We start from the raw sequence: 18747 nt of genomic DNA on the forward strand, positions 1-18747 counted from the left end.
AAAATACTTTCTTGAATGGAGATCCAAAAGAGAATGTTTTTATTTCCTAGCCTGAAGGATTTTCTATAAAAGGACATGAACATAAAGTATGCAAACTTGTGAAATCCTTGTACGGCCTCAAACAAGCACCGCGAGCCTGGTATGAAAAACTAACTGAGCATCTTCTGAAACTCAATTTCAAACATTATGATCTTGATGATGCAACTTTGTTTATTAAGAAGGTTGGCAAAACAGTTGTATATCTTGTGGTATATGTAGATGATCTTTTGATGACAGGGAACAATGAGAGCTACATTGCATCCATAAAGAAGGAATTGAGGAAAGGTTTTGAAATGACTGATTTGGGCTATGTTCATTACTATCTTAATATTGAAGTAACTCAACATTCGAAGTCCATATTCCTTTCTCAAAAGAAGTACATTGGAGATCTGTTGAACAGATTTGGCATGACTGAATGCAATCCTCTAACTACTCCAATGGAACAAAACATAAATCTCACATCCATTGAAGGAAATGAATTTGAGGATGCAACAAAGTATAGACAACTTGTAGGAAGTCTCAACTACCTGACTACTACCAGACCAGAAATTTTGTTTGTTGCTGGAATCCTCTCCAAGTTTATGCAAAAGCCTTGTGAGGGACATTAGTCTGTTGCAAAAATATTTCTGAAGTACTTAAAGGGAACTCAAGACTTTGGAATCAAGTATACATACGTGAGCAACTTCAACTTGATTGGATACTCTGATTCAGAATTTGATGGAGACAAAGAAACTGGGGTATCTACTTCGAGTTATGCTATGAATCTTGGATCAGGAGCTGTCTCCTAGAGATCATGCAAACAATCAGTTCCAACAGATTCCACAATAGAGGAAGAATATGTGGCAGTAGTTGAGGAAACAAAAGAAATTGTTTGGCTTAGGAAAATTCTTGAAGATTTGCAAGTAAAACAAGTAAAATCAATTCCACTCATGATTGACAATACCTCGGCAATAAAGTTGGCCAAGAACCCAAAGTTCTGTGATCGAATGAAGCACATCAATACAAAGTATCATCTGATTCGACATCATGTTGAGGCAAAAAAAATCCATCTTCTCCATTGTTCCACTTATGAGCATATTGCAGACATCTTCACCAAAGAACTTGGAAGAGAAAAGCTTGAAAGATTCAAAACAATGCTTGGACTCACCAACATCCCTTCAGATTAAGGGGGGGCATGTTGACACCTAATCATAGGGATTGGGTGAGCAATTGTAATTAGTGTAAATAAATAATAGAGGAAATGGAGAGTCATCGGGAGATGAACTGAATAGTCAATCCCTCTTGTATATAATAATAAACAAACTGAATGAATAATACGATTACATTTGAGGAGTTACCTCTTGGTTTGACAGTTTTTTATAATGCAACTTATTTTTCATCTTTGAAACTCTATGACTTTTCATTACAGAATGGTATTGTGCTAAAACATCAATCAAATTATTATCCACAAAGAAATGGTCTAGCAGAGTCTATGAATAAAAACCTCATCCGTATAATCAAGAAGACTGTTTTCTCTGAGCAACGTAACTGGCATATCGCCCTGATGAATGCACTATGGGCTGGCCGTGTAACACCTAAGCCCTCTTTGAATACCTCATTGTACTTCCTGGTTTACGATAAAGAAGTTATTATCCTGCCAAATATTTACTTGCCTGCTCTTCAGCTTTCCCAGGAATACCAAGGCGAGCCTTGCTAGCTAGTTCGGCGTAGGATGGATGCTCCCCATAAGCTCCAGAAAGAAAGGATGAAGGAAAAAGAAAAATTCACACTCCACCAGAACTGTATCAAGAGGTGGTTCTATAAGAAGCCTGCTGGGAAAGCTAGCTTCGATGTGGATGACTTAGTTCTGAAATGGGATAAGCCCCATGAAGACAAAGGCAAACATACGAAGTTCTAGTCCCTGTGGATTGGCCTATACATAGTTCATGAGAAGCTTGGCCAATACACGTATCATTTGTGATCACTCAGAGGGAGGATTGACAACCTTCCTGTCAATGGCCATGATCTCAAGCATTATTTTCAATAGGCTGGGTTGTGCTCCTGCCATGTACATAGTCTACTTGCTGCTTGTTTTTTCATTTGGTTTGTTTTTATTATTATCTTTTCTTTTGATTTTTTTTATTATGCTTACTATTTATGTTCATGTTCATTTTGTTTGTTTGATATATTACTATTTTTGTTTCCAGAAATAAGTGTTGCCAACTACTATGTTCTGGCTTTTGAATATAGTATGTGGTTAAAATTTGAAGAGACTTGTGACACTACAGCACTTGGCCAGTTTTGCGTCTCTTTTCTCTATGCTTGGTTACAACCTTCGGCCGATGGAGTCCTGATGGAAAATATGAACCGTCTATAAGGGAAGCTTTGGTCCAACAGTGAACCTCTGTCCACACTGGGAAGCCCCATTCTTGTACTTAGCCTTCTGCTTTGTGTGTTTAAGCTAATCCAACTAGTAGAAACGAAGAAGGGGAAAATCTAAACAAGAAAACCTATGTTAGAAGTCTTATATGATTCTCTGAAGGAACAACCTCTTCTGCTCTAAATAAGTGCCTATGCATAGTCCTCTTGAAAAATACAAAGGCAAAAGAAGAGAAAGGCTTCCTGCGCAGAGAGGTGAAGCATGGAACTCCACTGGGATACTGACTAGGCTTGTTGGCAGTGGAGCAATGTGTGTGTTCCTGCGTGACTCCGCTGGGGTACTGTCCAGGCTTGCTCACAATGAAGCAACACTAGATGTGAAAATTTATACTCTGAAAATATTCAACACTTGAGCTGAACTACCCTTCCCAAATTCGAAACACTAAGATCTAAGCTGAACTTTTGATTGTGTTTGACTGAGTTGGAAAAAGGTGAAACTTGTATGTCCATTGGGTAAGTGGGGAAACTAAAGTAACCCACACAATGATTCAATATTCCCTGAATGACCAAGGCATTGTGCAAGCAATGAATCGAAAAAAAGAAGCTGGAGGTCTACCAGTGTGTCACCAAGTGTTGTAGCGGCTACAACCACCCTCCAAAATTTTGGCCTGCACACACTTGGTTCACTCTGTGAGCTCGTATGAGTCCTTGCATCCACCTTGCTTCTTCATTGCATTCAAGTCTCTGCATGTTGATGCCTAAGTCATGCTTGTGACTATGTTCTGTTTATGCTTAAAGTCTTCGCTCCGTATGTGCTTGTTGTATTCACTATGAAAGCATCTGTCACACTCACACACGGATTCACATTCACTATTGCGCAAGCGTAATCTCGATTAATGTTCAATACATCATGAGTGTCACATTTGTCTCTTACACCTCCGGTGAGTCTTGTTGAACATATGTATCTGGATGGTTTGGTCGTTTCATCATCAATTCATGCGAGTGTGTGTCGTATGATCACCTATGCATATTTTGATTGTTCACACACTTAGCCATTTTTGCTGAAGGTTCTGACGACCTGACTCCCCTCTAACAGCCAGATCATAACCCTTGAAATGACTCGATCGATTGTCAACCAAAACAGTGTGAAGCACCAAGTTAGTATTTTCAACCTGCACTGCCAGCAAGCAATCTAATCAATTCTCATGCTGGTCACTCGGACAGTCAGACCCGAAAATCACTCCGAGACTGAATCCCCTCAAACAATGCGCAGAGGCCACTAACCTCACCCACTCAAATGACTCAGGAAATTCCTCAAACAGGCCAGACATACACCAAGTTCCCATCCCAATCTCCCTCAGAAAATTCCACAATTTTCCTAGACAGTCATCCCGATAGTCGACCAACTGTTCATCTCAGAAATTGCATAGTGTTCATGAGCAGGCCTTCCACTACCCATCAGTCATCTCAGATCAAAAATTGTACAAAGATGATCAACAGGTCGACCCTCCTAGTCTTAGTGTAATTTTCCTTGCCAGCAGCCCCTAACAGCAGACTGCCAATTCCCTCTCGGAATTGCATAGTTTCTACTACCAGTCTCCGAGGTAGCCAACTAGTAGTTCCCTTTGGGAATTGTGTAGTTCTGGCTGCCAGTGATCCCAGAAGCCAACTAGTAGTTCCCTCTGGGTATTTCGCAGTTATGGTTGCTAGTGACCCATGCAGTTCCCCAGAAAAATTCTGCAATCCCTGCCTGCTGACCCTTCATGCAACCCGGCCCGTTCCTATGGAAAATTATGCAAATCTCGCTGTCCAACCCTGCTACCCATTCGTTTTGAAAAATACATGGAGCATGCCTACCTTGCCTTTCAGCAACTTGGACTGTTCCTCCCAAAATTTGTGTAATTTTTCCTCCTAGTCGAGCCAAACCTTGTAGACAGTCATTGTTGACTCACATCACCTGTCTTCATCTCTCAGTGACTCTTGTGCGATTTTCATCAGAAGTTGCCCGGATCCATCATCCCACATCATAGCCCTGCTGCCTCTCTCGGTCTCCTGCATCTGAATGATCATGTGTCATGGTAGACTAGGAGGTTTTGGATTTGATGTCGTCTCGTCATGAGCGATTGCAGGTATAGGTACACCAACCAACATGGCAAGACGACGAATGGGATGAACGAAGGGGCCACATGTAGAAGGATATGTTCACCACCAGACAAATGAATGATGCATTCAAAGCAAACGAACATGACAAACATGCACCTTCGCAAACAGATGAGTCTGTCAAGCCTTCCAGCATGCAAGCAAGGAACAACATGTTAAAGCTTCATCAAGCGAACTAAGTACCATCGAAGACTCCACACACTTTGCCATCCGGAGGTGAAGCTATGATACACCATGAAGACATCCATCACTCAACAGCACTATAGCTCAACATGCACTCGAGCAGCAACATGAGTGTACCAGTGTTGTCATGTCAAGTCATGTCGAGTCAAGTCATGACTCATGTCGCCCACATCTCCACCATGGGCTTGTTTTCAATCAATGTGATGTAACGTGGAAGTCCAAGAGGCCCACTTGTTGAACGTAGAGTCATGTAAGTCGAAAAGTCTTGGAAGTCAAATGGTCATGAGGGTATTTGAACAACCAAGAGGCTTAGTTTCACCCTTGGCTATAAATACCCCCTCATTTGTACATGAAAGGACTTTTCACCTCAGCTCCTCCCAGATAGGCAAGAGAGTCTGTAATCTTTTCTTTGAGGAGTAAGTAGTGGCTCCAATGCCCCACTGACAGGGTTAGTGATGTATGGTGTAACAATGTGTCTTGGAACTTTCGATTAATTTAGAAGCATGTTAACAGGACAACAAGTTTTCACACATGTATTGTATTTGTTGTAAGACTGATCTTTAACACTTGTAATGCATGTTGCTTTAGCCTGTGTTCTACATATGAATTGATTCATTTGTTGTAATGCATAATCTATTAATGGAAATGTGTTGTATATGTTGTTAATGTTGTCCTATCCATGTCGACTACTCTTCCGAACATTATACAGACCTTTCACATGAACCTTGTTGTAACAACCGTTGCACTTGTTCAGACTTATCTATGAGTTTTGTACGTGTTATCTTACCTTGTATGTTGTTACTGCTGCATCCAAGAGGAATGATCCACCGAAAGTTGTGTATGTCCTTTTGTGTTATGTGTTCCTAGTCGAGTTGGGACTAATCCCTTTCAACTTGGAACTCACCCTCACCTTCTTCCCCTCACATTGAAAGAACCATTGACACAAGTACACTTACACTCACCACACACGCGACCCTCACTTCTGAAAAACAAAGCGAACCACTCTCTTGTGCTGACAAGCAAGAGGTGAGACAAATCCTTAAGACAATGGAAACCGTGCCATAATACCAGATGGGACTCCTGAACCAAACATTGTGAGGTCTAGTTGGGACTTCATATGAGAGTGATCCCCTGAATGTTGGCAGTTCCAGTATCGTCAAAATTTCCGGCACTAGAAGGAGGGTAGCTAGTTGTACATCATTGAAATTCCCCTCACACTCATTCAACACACATTTGGTCAAGGCATTAACTCACACTCTCTCTCACATACAGGCAACTCAATGGTTGGTTACTCCTCACCTCCCATTGTTGAGCACGAGACTTCAGATCAACACCTTCACTCCATTTGTCGCATCACTTGCCAGCTCGTGAAATCTTTCAAACTGATCCCAGATAGGTAGCATCTTCCAGACGCAACGAGGAAGCCAAAGGCCACTCCCATGAGTGTTGTTGTATCATCAGTGGAAGAAGAAACCCTTGCCACACTTGAAGGTCTAGGAGAAGCTATTGAAGACAAAAATAAACCTCCAATCCTCTCGAAAGGCGAACAAGGCACTCTTGTGTTCTCGGAATTAGAGTTTGGTGTAGGAGGCGGAGGGGAAGGTAGCGGAGGATGTGGAGGTAGAGACAAACCAACAAATTCAGATTTGGAAACATCAGACTCCGAAGTAGAGGAACATTACAAAGAAGACGAACAGATGGCTGACCCAAATCTTGAATGGATGACTCACGGACTATTGGCTCTCCCGGTCATCTTACATAAGATGTCGAGGCAAGCAGAGAGAATGAATGTCAAATTTGACCCTAAAAGCACGGTAAAGGTGGAAGACCACCTAGACAACTTCTACCTACAGCTGTAGACCCTCAAGGTATGTTACAATGATGTCGCGTGTAGATATTTCCCATGTACCTTGGTTGGTCGTGCAACTGCTTGGTATCACAACCTTCCACCGAACTCTATACACAACTGGGTCACATTCAAACGCATCTTCCTTGAGAATTTCACTGATGACAAGACCCCATCCATGCTACTCAAAGAGTTGGGAAGCCTCAAGATGGAGGGAAAATATAAAGTGAAAGATTTCAATAAGAGGTTTACATGTATATTGAACAAGTTCCCAGCAAACACTAAGCTTCATGACTCCATCACCATTGATTACTACATGTCCGCACTGCCAACTAGCATTGTGCAGTTTGTCAAGTGAGTTGCGAGACCAACACTATTAGAAAAATGTGAAGAGGTTATCATTGTTTGTTGGCATTATGGCATTATGGACATGTGTTGAACTTGATGGCAACCCTCTCATAGACAAACATCTCACTTATATACATCTACAAAGGAGATAAACAAAGAAAACAACAAGAAGAGCCAAGAGGAGACAAGAGGAACCCTTTACATATGTATAAATATGCCAAAGAAGCAGTTATCGGGAGCCATTGAGTCATTAGGAGCCTATTGGTGCAATAGAGGCACATTCTCATATAGAAAGAGCTTATCGGGAGGAATCAGGCATTTAAAACCCTTGGATGCATGCTTAATCATTATCGGGAGTTATCAGGCCATATATGCATGCTTTATCTCTATCGGGAGTAGTTTGGGCGATTAAAACTCATATATGCATACAATAACACTATCGGGAGTTGTTCAGGCAATTAAAACCCATATATGCATGTATTAACACTATCGGGAGTTGTTGGGCGCCCAAATCCCATATATATGATAATCAAAGGCATTTCATATATTTCGGCATATATGCGCATCGGGGGTTCCGCTATATGACACCGCTAAAACCTCTGATTGCGAGCGGACCCGATGGGGCATTAAACTTGGTATATAATAATATCGCGTCCGGCATATATCGCAGTATCGCTGATCGGGGGTTCTGCTATGTGACACCGCTGAAACCTCCAATTGCGATCGGACCCGATGGTGGCATTAAAACTTGGTCTATAACAATATTGCATTCGCAATGCATAAAGGGTCGCCCACCCCAATCCTCCGATTGCGATAAGAGGTGGTGTACCTGATGGAGGGATTAAAGGCATCGTATATTAATATCGCATCCGCAGTAATCGCCAATTTTATAAATCCTTCCACTTCAAATTGTCGATAGCGATGAAAAGAGCGGACCCGATATATTTATAAAGCATGGTTAATGGGCATATCGCATCCGATCCATCGGATCGGCCATCGGCAAATAGACAATGTTATATAGTGATGAGAAGCAGACCCGATATAGTATTATTATGGGTTCATTCAGTTTAAAGTCCACCTTTGGACCGTTTTCATCGTTTTCCCGCTTAAGCCTTTTTCTTAAGAGATCGGTCAAAACAGTTGCGCCCCAGGTTTTTGGATCCTCTGGTTTCGATTCTTGGTTTTATCACAAGCGTGATTATATAAAGAAAAAGGGGGTCTTGTGGCAGGGCATCGATTATGAATTGAAGATCTTAAGGGAGAATTGATTGGCATTCTTGTGATTGGTTAAGGAGCAATTACTGAATCTAAATCAAGGAGAATGCGCGCAGAACAGAGAAAAGGATCGCAAGTTTGAAGTTCAGACATTTCTTCGAGAGAAATCGCATTGCTTCGGGTGTATTGCAGTTCAGTAAGTAGCATAAGAGAAGCCAACCGCAGGGTTTCTTTTAAGCAGCAGTCATTCTTTAACTCTGATATAGCCTCTTCTGTTGTTCGCTAAAGGGTTCTGGGTGCGCATATTTGGTTTGTTTTTTGTCTAGCCTCCGGGTGCACTGTTATATGTATATCCTCTGCATTGTGTTCTGATTTCGGCATAAACAACCTCTGTTTTTTAATGGGTGACCAGATTGAGTATTTATTTATATGTTGATCTAGTGCTTGGGTTGGCGCTTGGGTGATTTTGAAAGATCTGCTGTATAAAGAAAATATATATTGCGCTGATGCTTGGGTAATTCTGCAGATTTGTTTATACTTGATGACCATTTGATCTTCTTGGATCCAGTCTGAAAATTAATGAAACGTGGTCCTTGAACGAAGTAGGGGGTTGTAGCTCCCTTCCAGGAGAGACTGGAAAATGAGAGAGAGTTGTAGCTCTCTGCAGGTTGCAGCCTGCGTACTGATAAAGGACTGCACCAGTACAAATTCATTGTAAAAGAAATTCTATTTGAAAGAAGATAGAGACATATTGCAGCAGGTGGTTTTCACCCACATTGGGTTTCCACCTTATATCTGGTGTTCCATTGTGTGACAATCTATTTTTAACTGTTCTTGTTCATCATTATATGGTACTGACATACAAGTTAATTATCAATTTCGGAAGAATAATTTAAAGCATAAATCTGGATGGTTTATTGAAAAGAAATTAATAATACTGATTCACCCCCTCCCTCTCAGTATTATTTCCAACAATTGGAATCAGAGCAGGTCCTTCTGAAGAAGCTTGATCGCTTGAAGGAGATCGTTCATCATGAGCAACTATGAGAGGGAAGCATCAATCAGGCCACCAATTTTTGATGGGACAAACTTCGTATATTGGAAGGTAAGAGTTACTGCCTATCTTCAATCTCTGGGTACAGAAGTCTGGGACATCATAGAAACAGGGTATAATTTTCCATCAGCTACTCCTACAGATCCAGCTGAGAAGAAGAAATATGAAACAAATGCAAAGGCGGTCAATACTCTTCTAGGATGTCTATCTCAATCAGAATTCGTGAAAGTTATGCAGTATAAATCAACAAAAGAAATATGGGACAAGATTATCCTAAGCTATGAAGGAGATGATCAGGTAAAACGAGCAAAACTTCAAACCCTCAGGATTCAGTATGAAAATCTCAAGATGTATAATGATGAAAGTGTGGCTAACTATTTTCTTCGTGTAGATGAGATTGTTAATTGTATGAAAAACTTGGGTGAAGAAATAAAAGAGGCTATTGTGGTTGAAAAAGTTCTAAGATCTTTGTCACCTAGGTTTGAATCTAAAGTTTCTGCAATAGAAGAAAAGGAGAATCTACAAAGTCTTAAAATGTCACAGCTGCACGGAATTCTTACTGCTTATGAAATAAGGAAAGGAGGTCCATCAGATAGGAGAGAAGCTGCCTTCAAGGCTTCAGGCAAAGGAGAATACTATGAATCAGGACACGTGTCAGAAGAAGAAGAAGAATCAAATTTTGTCAAAAATCTCCAACGGGGTGCTGGACGATTCCAAGGTAAGTTACCTTTCAAATGCTTTGCATGTGGAAGAGTGGGTCACGATGCTGCCAAATGTCCTCATAAAGAAAAGAATGACAAGGGAAATGAACTTGTTAGATGGAACAAGAAACAGAATGCTAACAGGAAAAGCTATTACACTCATGAAGATAGTGATGGACTCTCAAATAGTGATGAATATGAACGAGGTAATGACTATAAACTCTTAATGGCTTTTGAGGATAATGACTACATGGATCCTATAGATGAAGAAGGTTTTTATGAAGAAATGTCTAATCTCAAAATTTTCTTAGAAGAGAAAAATGTGATTATTGAATCTCTGCAATGTCAACTAGCTGAAAGAGACAAACATCTTGAAAAATTGGAATGTGAAATTGTTGGTCTTAGGAAAGAGATTGAGAAGACAAAAGCTCTTAATCTTAAATTTGTTAAAGGATCTGAAACTCTAGATGAGATCATCAATGTGCAGCGTTCTCCATTAATCAAGACAGGTCTGGGATATACTAGAGAAGCATCTCAAGCATCCACCTCCAAAAGTTATCTTGATGCAGCAAGAAGGAGCGAGCAAAGGCCTAATAGAAATCATCAAGTAAATCAGGGACAGTTTATCTCAAGAACGAACAAAAACTATCAAGAAAATCGGAGGCAAGCTACAAACAGAAGCTACAACCAGCCACAGGTAAAATCCTCCCAATTTGCCTCAAGAATGGATGTTGGTAGAAACTACAATCGGTTGGATGATAGATTTGATAATCGCAGAAGTTTCTTCAATGGGCAATGTTTCTCTTGCCATAACTTTGGTCACAAAGCAGCTCAATGTGTTGCCTATAAGACAATCACGACTAGAGAAGATCAAAAACAAAGAAGAATGTCTGGAATCAAGAAAAGGACCTATAACAATTTTTCCGCCCTTGAAAGTGAAATTGAACGTTCTATTTGTAATAACTTTGGTCATGAAGAATCTGAATGCAGGAGCAAGTTTCGGAAGACAACTCAGAAGGAACAAAGCCCGAATGCCAGAACATGGAGAATGAAGGAACCACAACCAGAAAGATGTGGAATAGCCTTTTATGCAGAAGGACAGGAAAATTTATGGTTTATCGACAGCGGATGTTCGAAGCATATGACAGGTGATAAAGAAAAACTTGAATCTTATACTACTCTAGAAAAGGGAAAGAAGGTTTCTTTTGGAAATGATACTCCTGCGGCCATAAAAGGAAAAGGCACTGCTCAGTTGAAAGAAAAGGTCAAGGCTGGAAATGTTTTGTATGTTGATGGCTTGAAGCATAATCTACTGAGTGTCAGTCAGATGTGCGATCAAGGAACAGAGGTAATATTTCGATCAAATGGATGTATTGTTCGTGATCTCGATACAGGAAAAACAGTGATCAAAGGCAGAAGAACTCTAAATAATTTATACATATTTGAAGAAGGACAACAACAATGCTATTTGAGTAAGGACGATGAACATTGGTTATGGCACCGGAGTTTGGGGTACCTAAGCTTTTCACAAATAAGGAAAGCATGCAAATACCAGGCGGTCCGCGGTCTTCCAGACATCAAAATTCCAGACAACACAATATGCAAATCATGTCAGTTTGGTAAGCAAACCAGAACTAACTTTCCTGAAAAGGAAGGATCAGCTAGCAGGCCTCTTGAGCTGGTACATACAGATGTATGTGGTCCATTTAGGACAAGGTCACCTCGAGGAGAAGAATATTTTATATTATTCATTGATGACTTCTCTAGGATGGTTTGGTTAGGACTTATGAAACACAAAGACGAAGCATTCGAAAAGTTCAAGTCTTTCAAAGCCTTGGTTGAAAATGAATCAGATTACAAAATTAAGTGCCTGAGGTCTGACAGAGGTGGGGAATTTACCTCAAATGAATTTTTCGATTTCTGTGAAGAACATGGAATAAGAAGGGAATTCTCTACACCTAGGACTCCTCAGTAGAATGGAGTTGTGGAAAGGATGAACAGAACAATCCAACAAATGGCTCGTGTTATGCTTGATGAGTCTGGAACTCCCGCAACCTTCTGGGGTGAAGCTGCATTTGCTGCGGTTGTTATTCTCAACAAAACAAATGTCCGAGTAAACAGCACTCAAACTCCGCATGAGCTCTGGTATGGTGAGACTCCTTCGGTAAAGCACTTCAAAATTTTTGGGAGCAAATGCTATATTAAGAATACTGATGATGAAGAAAAAGAACCTCAAGAGGCACCCGAAGAAGAGATAATGATAGAAGAGAAGCTCCATCCAGGTATGTACAGAAGAATCATCGAGAATCTCAAATTTTGGGACAAAAGGAGGCAGGCGTACAAACAAGAAGATCAACTGCAGAAGCTTCAAGCTATTTGGCATTACTCTCCTCCACTGAACCACAAAATGTAAGAGAGGCATGCAAGGATGAATGTTGGGTCAAGGCAATGGATGAAGAACTTGAACAGATCGAAAAGAACAACACTTGGGAGTTGGTTCCTAGACCAAAGGATAAGAATGTCATAGGAACACAATGGATTTTCAAAAATAAGTTGAACGAAAATGGGGAGGTAATTAGAAACAAGGCAAGACTGGTGTGTAAAGGGTATGCCCAACAAGAAGGAATAGATTTTGAAGAAACTTTTGCTCCTGTTGCAAGACTTGAGGCCATCCGAATGTTCCTTGCTCTCTCAAGCTTTCAAAAGTTCAAAGTATTTCAAATGGATGTGAAATCAACTTTTCTGAATGGAGACTTAGAAGAAGAAGTATACATTGAGCAGCCAGATGGTTTCATTCTTGAGAATGATCCAAATCTTGTATGCAGATTGAAAAAGGCTCTCTATGGTCTTAAATAGGCTCCAAGGGCTTGGTACTACCGGTTGGACAAATACCTTCATCAACAAGGTTTTTCGAAAGGATTAGAAGATAGCAATCTTTATATAAAAATTGAAAATGACAAGTTGCTAATACTTGTTGTGTATGTAGATGATATTATCTTTGGCAGCAATGAAGAAGCTATGAGTCAAAGCTTTGCCTTGGTAATGCAGAAAGAATTCGAAATGTCGCTACTAGGAGAACTGACATACTTTCTTGGATTGCAAATCCAACAAAATGAAGACGGTATCTTCTTGTCTCAAACCAAGTACCTCAAGCAGATTTTGAAGAAGTATGGCATGGAAGATTCAAAACCAGTATGTACCCCCATGGTTACAGGATGCAGTCTTAGTGCGAATGATGAATCAGCAGCAGTTCATCAACCAACCTACAGATCTATGATTGGAAGTCTACTTTATTTGACAGGTACCCGACCAGACATCATGCATGCAGTTGGAATAGTTGGAAGATTTCAGGCAAATCCAAAGGAAACTCATCTTCAGGCAGTTAAAAGAATCTTCAAATATCTTCAAGGTACTCAAAACTATGGCTTATGGTATCCTAGAAACACAGATCTCACACTCCATGCTTACACAGATGCAGATTGGGCCGGAAGTGTGGATGACAGGAAAAGCACAAGTGGTGGTGCTTTCTTTATGGGTTCCAGATTAGTATCATGGTTCAGCAAGAAACAGAGTTCAATTGCCTTATCTACAGCTGAAGCAGAATATGTGGCTGTTGCATCTTGTTGCACTCAACTTCTTTGGATGATGCAGACCTTGCAGGATTTTCAAATCACTTGTACTCCACCTATCTCCATCTTATGTGATAATACAAGTGCAATCAGCATTTCAAAGAACCCACTCATGCATTCAAAAACCAAGCACATACCGATCAAGTATCATTTTCTCAAGGAACAAGTGCTTGAACAAAAGGTCAAGTTGGAATATGTTTCTTCTAAGGAACAAGTGGCTGATATATTTACCAAACCATTGCCCAGGGAGACTTTTGAATACCTCAAGAAAAAGATGGGGGTTGTCGACGCATCATCCTGTTGTTAATTCTTAGATTGGTGCTTGTACGTGAGGTTCTTATGGGGTATACGCGTACAAGGTTCAGGGGGAGCACAATTCATTGTTGGCATTATAGTATTACAGAAGGAGTAATATGCTGGTAGATGAGCTATAAATAAGGCGTGCACCATATTTGATTTCAGTAGAAGCGAACAGGGCGGCCGGCGGGGCTCGGTAAGTTCTTGGTTGTCTCAATATCCATGGAAATAAAGGTGTCGAGTTCAATTAATGGCACCAGCTGAAGGGAAAAACAGGGCGGTCTCTGTATTATACGTAGCCAGAATAGCTCAACTTTCTGTCATAAAGAACATAGTGTCGCCAACTGCTGTGGAATGAAATGGCTGCCAGAAAACTCTAAAGTTGATGTCACTTTCAGAATCTGGTTCATAATCAGGCGAAACAGGTTCTTAGGGGGAGAAATCAGGAGGAGCAAGCTCTTAGGGGGAGAAATGGTCAAGAGAAGCAGATATCCGCCCTTTGCCCTTGATGTCAAAGGGGGAGAGTGCTTTTTGGTCGGTGTTGTTGCCATCAAGTCCAAAGGGGGAGATTGTTGGCACTATGGCATTATGGACATGTGTTGAACTTGATGGCAACCCTCTCATAGACAAACATCTCACTTATATACATCTACAAAGGAGATAAACAGAGAAAACAACAAGAAGAGCCAAGAGGAGACAAAAGGAGCCCTTTACAAATGTATAAATATGCCAAAGAAGCAGTTATCGGGAGCCATTGAGTCATTGGGAGCCTATTGGTGCAATAGAGGCACATTCTCATATAGAAAGAGCTTATCGGGAGGAATCGGGCGTTTAAAACCCTTGGATGCATGCTTAATCATTATTGGGAGTTATCAGGCCATATATGCATGCTTTATCTCTATCGGGAGTAGTTTGGGTGATTAAAACTCATATATGCATACAATAACACTATCAGGAGTTGTTCGGGCAATTAAAACCCATATATGCATCTATTAACACTATCGGGAGTTGTTGGGCGCCCAAATCCCATATATATGATAATCAAAGGCATTTCATATATTTCGGCATATATGCATGTCGAGGGTTCCGCTATATGACACCACTGAAACCTCCGATTGCGAGCGGACCCGATGGGGCATTAAACTTGGTATATAATAATATCGCGTCCGGCATATATCGCAGTATCGCTGATCAGGGGTTCCACTATGTGACACCGCTGAAACCTCCGATTGGGATCAGACCCGATGGTGGCATTAAAACTTGGTCTATAACAATATCGCATCCGCAATGCATAAAGGGTCGCCGACCCCAATCCTCCGATTGCGATAATAGGTGGCGGACCCGATGGAGGGATTAAAGGCATCGTATATTAATATCGCATTCGCGGTAATCGCCCATTTTATAAAGCCTTCCACTTCAAATTGCCGATAGCGATGAAAAGAGTGGACCCGATATATTTATAAAGCATGGTTAACGGGCATATCACATCCGATCCATCGGATCGGCCATCGGCAAATAGACAATGTTATATAGCGATGAGAAGCGGACCCGATATAGTATTATTATGGGTTCATTCAGTTTAAAGTCCGCCTTTGGACCGTTTTCATCGTTTTCCCGCTTAAGCCTTTTTCTTAAGAGATCAGTCAAAACAGTTGCGCCCCAAGTTTTCGGATCCTCTGGTTTCGATTCTTGGTTTTATCAAAAGCGTGATTATATAAAGAAAAAGGGGGTCCTACGGCAGGGCATCAATTATGAATTGAAGATCTTAAGGGAGAATTGATTGGCATTCTTGTGATCGGTTAAGGAGCAATTACTGAATCTAAATCAAGGAGAATGCGCGCAGAACAGAGAAAAGGATCGCAAGTTTGAAGTTCAGACATTTCTTCGAGAGAAATCGCATTGCTTCGGGTGTATTGCAGTTCAGTAAGTAGCATAAGAGCAGCCAACCGCAGGGTTTCTTTTAGGCAGCAGTCATTCTTTAACTCTGATATAGCGTCTTCTGCTGTTCGCTAAAGGGTTCTGGGTGAGCATATTTGGTTTGTTTTGTGTCTAGCCTCCGGGTGCACTGTTATATGTATATCCTCTGCATTGTGTTCTGATTTCGGCATAAACAACCTCTGTTTTTTAATGGGTGACCAGATCGAGTATTTATTTATATGTTGGTCTAGTGCTTGGGTTGGCGCTTGGGTGATTTTGAAAGATCTGTTGTATAAAGAAAATATATATTGAGCTGATGCTTGGGTAATTCTGAAGATTTGTTTATACTTGATGACCATTTGATCTTCTTGGATCCAGTCTGAAAATTAATGAAACGTGGTCCTTAAACGAAGTAGGGGTTGTAGCTCCCTTCCAGGAGAGACTAGAAAACGAGAGAGAGTTGTAGCTCTCTGCAGGTTGCAGCCTGCGTACTGGTAAAGGACTGCACCAGTACAAATTCATTGTAAAAGAAATTCTATTTGAAAGAAGATAGAGACATATTGCAGCAGGTGGTTTTCACCCACATTGGGTTTCCACCTTATATCTGGTGTTACATTATGTGACAATCTGTTTTTAACTATTCTTGTTCATCATTATATGGTACTGACATACAAGTTAATTATAAATTTCGGAAGAATAATTTAAATTATAAATCTGGATGGTTTATTGAAAAGAAATTAATAATACTGATTCACCCCCCCCCCCTCTCAGTATTATTTCCAACATTGTTGAGAAAGACCTGCGTGCAGTTGGAGTCATCAAGGATGATGAATCGACGAAGGACTCCAAGGATGCAAGCAGGAATTCCCATGCAATGATGAGCAAGGGTAGAGACAAGGAAGAAACCGACATTGAGACCCTCACTCGTCTTGTAAAGAGCTTGTCCACTGAAATGTACAAACTCAAACAACGTAGATCGGACACATTTGTAAGAAATCACCCGCCTAAGTAGGGATAGGCAAGCAGCGCATCAAGCAGTAGCAAGTTCGTACCAAAAACTGCACAGAAGCCTATGTTCCAGCTCGAACAGTGTGCATATCCGAAATTTTATTCTTTCCACAAAGAACATCATCCTGAGAATTCTTGTTCAGGCTGGAAGTGAGTCACAAATACTTTTAACAATTGTACACTCGAGGTGGAAATCAATATGTAGGAGCAACCAGAAGACATGTACAATGATGAAGAGGTTGCACCTGATGAGCCATCAAGTTCTGAGCATGTGTAGAACATGTATCAGTGCTCGCAAACAATGGTAAAGAAGAACACCAAGAAACAACCCCTGAAGAAAGCTAACCATTACAGTCTTAGAATTAAAGGGGCTACCCCCACACTTGGGGAGATTTAAGAAAATATTAGAGTGTTGATAAGGAAGACCGATCCACCAGCCGGCCCAAAGCAGAAATCACAAAGAAAGTCTGGGAGGACAGCGGTGGACAAAAACACATCCATGAGCAGCAACTTGCACAACACTCCACCGGATAACATGAACACTCATCTTACCGTGAACACATTGGTGAGTCTACCACCTCTGGATTACAACATTGTTGATGACATGAAGAAAACTTGAGTGAACATCAGTGTGTTCAAGTTGGCTAAGATCCAGAGTCAGCGAGATATCCTGTTATGCGCAATTGGATAGACAACGACGAACAACGCATCCTCTACTAGCAAGGGAGCACGCACACCTCCCGGATCACTTTCAACTATGCTCAATACACTCTGGATGGAAGAAGAAAACTTAGGTTTCTCTCCATTCCTACTATCTTTTGAAATCTTAAACTACAATGTTCACAATTGTTTGGTTGATTCTGGCATGGCAACCAACGTCGTGCCACTCTCCATCACTAAAAGGATCAATGCATAGTGGAACGAGACATCCACGCAAATCATCCAACTTGATCGAACATCGGTACCAGCCATTGGTGAATTACGAGGCATGATCATTTAACTATCCCATGACAGTCGAGTCCACCAATGCATCAATATAGTGGTTGTGGACATCCCAGAAGAATATGGTCTATTACTCACTAGGGATTGGTCCAACAAATTGGATGGATATTTTGCTACAGACTGGTCTCACATGTGGCTTCCACATAAGGGCAAGTGCAACCAAATCTAGGTAGAATCTAAGAGGTACATGAAGCATAATTTCACTCCCATAAATGGTGAGAATGAACTGGTGGCTCTTGCAAAACTCATGTTTGGCAACTGCCTCCTTGAGACAACATTGGGGTGTTATGCTACACGGCCAACTCCAACCCCACTAGACACATAGTTGGGGCTCCTTCCTTGCCCAACTGATGGTAATGAAACTTGTACAACACATTGTACCAATAGTAGTAGTAGCAGCAGTACTATCACATCAAGTGGTCTGTGTATAGATGAGTTGTGGACTTTGTACTTCGATGGATCAAAGACATAGGATGGCTCAGGAGCCGGGTGTCTTCTGATCAACCCTTGCAATAGGAAGCATCTAGTGTCAAGCCACTTGGATTTTAAGTGCACAAAAAATGTAGCAGAATATGAAGCACTTATGTTGGGCTTGCAGAAAGTCATCAACCTCAATGTGGTTATGCTTAAAGTGGTAGGTGATTCAGGGATAGTGGTATGGCAAGTACATGACACCATTCATTGTTTATCACCATATCTAGAAAAATACCAAGAAGATCTATGACGACTAATATCAAAATTCTAAGCATTTAATATCATTGTTATGCCACGTACACATAATGCAACTTCCAATGCACTAGCAAATGAAGCCTCAAGAATATCACTGATTAGGGATCGATTTACTATTAAAATTTTGTACAAACCATCTATCCCGGACAACATAACTAACTTACGTGTGTTTAAAGATGATCAACGGATACTAAATTTTAAGGCGAATGTTGACGTTTTCAAAGATGCAGCAATAGACGATGACGAGCATGAGTTCTCTCT

The sequence above is a fragment of the Pinus tabuliformis genome, chromosome 5_2 (assembly GCF_031772625.1).
Source record: "Pinus tabuliformis cultivar Carrire ecotype Pingquan chromosome 5_2, CPIR1, whole genome shotgun sequence".
Taxonomy (NCBI): domain Eukaryota; kingdom Viridiplantae; phylum Streptophyta; class Pinopsida; order Pinales; family Pinaceae; genus Pinus; species Pinus tabuliformis.